At 33.0% G+C, this 3,485-nt stretch overlaps 1 long non-coding RNA gene across 2 annotated transcripts; it reads right to left on the bottom strand.

Moving 5' to 3' along the window:
• Positions 1-1,558: 1,558 nt before the first annotated feature.
• On the bottom strand, positions 1,559-2,588 carry LOC149185570 (uncharacterized). 2 transcript variants are annotated; one of them, XR_016256044.1, is made up of 3 exons: positions 2,371-2,588; positions 1,908-2,204; positions 1,559-1,729 (listed from the first exon to the last, which is right to left on the bottom strand). It is a non-coding gene; the product is annotated as an uncharacterized LOC149185570 (long non-coding RNA). The 2 variants fall into 2 exon arrangements; XR_016256043.1 differs by having other exon boundaries at positions 2,391-2,584.
• Positions 2,589-3,485: the final 897 nt, after the last annotated feature.

Genomic DNA, 3,485 nt, shown 5'->3' with positions numbered 1-3,485 from the left:
TATTTAAAGGAATATGGATTTCAAATTTAACTTTTATTAAAAAGTTTTTAATTAATTTGTTTATGTATTAAAACAAAATAATTAGATAAATAATTTGCTCATACATAAATCAGAATGACAACAATAAATATGTTAAATTGTTTGTAGGATAGTCAAAATGTGACTCTAATTGGGATATCAAAAGCTTATTCTCAATTGGATCAATAATTGCACAAAATTTAAATATGTTAAAATTAGAAAGTTGGGAATATTTAGAGAATTAGTTAAAGCCCATGAAAACATTAAGAACCAAACATCTAACATTTTCTTCAACATAAAAAATGAGAACACATTTGAAATGTCCTTCACTAATTGATGACTCCTTATTGCCCTGCATTAAGGTGGTAGAAAGTAAAAATACCTTTGTTACTAAGTTTAAGAGTCCAAGAATTTTTCATTAAAAAATATTAGGATATCAATTACTAATTTCATGGTTTAGTGTTAAATACAATACTAGAGGGTTAATTTAATTAATTGATATTAGAGCACTTTTGCCATTAAGAGATGGTTCAATTTTAGATTAAGCTCATTTCTTGAGACTATAAAAATTGATATTTTTTAATGTGTGATACAACAATTATATAAACTTAACAACATTAAATAAATTTAATTTCAACAAAAGTAAAATTCAAAAACTCTTATAATTAATGAGAGACTTTTTTTAATAATTATGAATACAAAAGCCCTAAGAGTTAGCTCAATTGGTCAGTGCCCCTCCATCCAGAGGTCACAAAGTGAGCCCTTGGGGTCAAGCTTTGCTAGTGGGCCCTGGGGCTAGATTCCCTTCGGGGTCAATCAGCCCAGATATTTCCGTGGATAGGCTTTGCTAGTGGGCCATGGGGCTAGATTCCTTTCGGGGTCAATCAGCCCAGATATTTTTGTGGATAGATTCCATTCAACCCAAATATTTCTGTTGCGCCACCTGTTGACCAAAGTGTCCGTGAATCACAGCCTAAAAAAAATAATAATTTTGAATCCAATATATTTTAAAATAACTCTATAAATAATTTTTTTATTATCAAAATCTGCATTTGCAAAGTGAACTTGGCTTTTTATGTAAAAATATTGATATTAAATAATATAAAAAACCATGGTTTAGTAAAATAAATCATTGAATTACATTTATATAAATATAAAATGATGATTACATTTAATTTAAATGTAATAAAATTGATGATGATGATGATGGTGGTGGTGGTGGTGGTGGTGGTGGTGAACGTCCGCTGAGACCAAATAATGGTCTATCGGACCTAAAGAAACAAATTATCTATTTTGATTTAAGATTTTATTCTTATGCTCAAAAAGCTTGGAAAGAAGCCTTCCGAGCTCACTATAATTTTGACATTGTAAAAAGCTAGGAAGGTCAATATACATATTTAAAAGAATATCTATTTTAAATTTATCTCTGCTTGGCCGTTTATTTATTTATTTATTCAATTTTTATTTTTTTTGAAATAGGACAACCAAACCAAAGCATTAAAAACATTGAGACAGAGTAACCAGACATGTAGTTCGCTCATACAGAAAACAAAGTACCCAGACAGGTAGTTTGCTAATATATAAATTAGAATTACAATATACCTTGGGTATTTATAAGTAAATAGAGTATTTGGCTCCAAACTAACTGTATATCAATAGTTAACGTAGTAATAAACAGATAATCTTAGACTACATTTATTCTTCCCCATACCTGCGACGCAATAAAAATGTAATTAAGCAAAAGAAAAAAAATTCATGACGTGTTTGTGCATATGAAAAGAAAGCGAAATCATAAACCATGACATATTTGTGCATAGAGTTCAGTACTGAAGAAAGAGCAGAGCATAAATTTTAGAGAGGAAAACAAAAGGCACTTAAGTTTCCATTACCTGGTGCTGTAAGTTGCTCTGCTAGCCGATGCTGACTTTGTTGCTGCTCGCGGCTTTGCCGGTGTTGTTGCTGTTCACCATGTTGTTGTTGCCGCTGTTGATTTTATCGCCGGTGTTGTTGGTGTTGCCGCTGTTGTCGCCGAGGATGGGATTGCCGTCGATCTGGGTGTTGGGGCCAATCACGTTCTTGTCGCCGCTATTGTACTTTCGGTCGAACATGTTGTTGCCGCTGACGTTACGCCCTGCTTGTTGCAAATTGCTCATGTTGTTGGCTTACAGAAACTGGATGGCACACTTCTGCAAAAGAAAAATGCGTTCAGTTATTGTACTCAATCTGCTAAAGTGCATCAATACTTAACGTGTACATTGATAAGTTACTATGCATCAATACATAACATGAGCAATTCATTGATAATATGAGCAAATCATTGATATCTGACATAATAGAAATATACAACAATACCTAGGTTACACCAAGGATACCTACAACTGGAGTAGGGCAAAGTCGGTAAGCAAGAGGTGAGAAATAGAATGGCATAGGCTGCCTTATATAGAAGCAGGCGAACTCCAAACGCGGTTTTGAAAACCATTACACTCCCAACCAGGGAAAACCATCTGAGGACATTTGACGTTTCCCTATGGTGGATGCTCTATTTACAGATGTGGGAGGAATTAATTACTGTATTTCTATGGAATCTATAATTTTCAAAGCGGGGATCTTAGTTACTGGGTTGGAAAGTTTAATCAGTCTTAACATAATTATAAATTTCTTCATGTTTAACAAGTTTTAATGTAACTATAAACTTATTAACTTCTTCATGTTATTGGAGTAGCTTCCATTAGCTCTAGTTACATAGGAGAGGGAGGAAAAATTGCAATTCTATGAAATCCATAGTTTCCACCCAGGAAATAGTAGTTACCAATTTAGAAAGTTTACTAAAACCTATTTACAGATGTGGGAGGAATCACCGCATTTCTATGAAATCTATAATTTCCATAATGGGGATCTTAGTTACTGGTTTGGAAAGTTTAACAAATCTTAATGTAACGGTAAACTTCTTCACATTTAATGGGTCTTAATGTAACTATAAACTTCTTCATATTATTTGAGTAAGTTCCATTTGCTCTAATTACATTGGAGAGGGAGGAAAAACTGCAACTCTATGAAATCCATAATTTCCATCCAAAAAATGATAATTACCAATTTAGTAAGTTTACTAAAACCTATCTACTTCTGAGACTGCATCTGAAAAAATGAGAAAAATCACCCGTCCTTATAAAATCCATAATTTCCACCCTAAAAATCCTAATTACTCTTTTGGAAAATTTACTAAACCTTGCCTGTTTGGTATAAGGCTCTTCAACACATGTATGAAATTATTGGGGCAATTGGGCATACGAGTTATTCCTTTTAATCAAAAAATAAATTTCTTTGCACTATTTACTGATGTGACTACTCAGGTTTATTCCCGCAATTGGGCAGATGAGGTATTCTTTCTTAGCCCAAAAAGGAAATTCGTTTGCCCTGTTTACTGATGTAACTAAGATTTATTCGCACAGCTGGGCAGACAAGTTATT

The sequence above is a fragment of the Pinus tabuliformis genome, chromosome 3_1 (genome assembly GCF_031772625.1).
Source record: "Pinus tabuliformis cultivar Carrire ecotype Pingquan chromosome 3_1, CPIR1, whole genome shotgun sequence".
Lineage (NCBI taxonomy): Eukaryota > Viridiplantae > Streptophyta > Pinopsida > Pinales > Pinaceae > Pinus > Pinus tabuliformis.
This window is presented reverse-complemented; position numbering and strand designations above follow the sequence as displayed.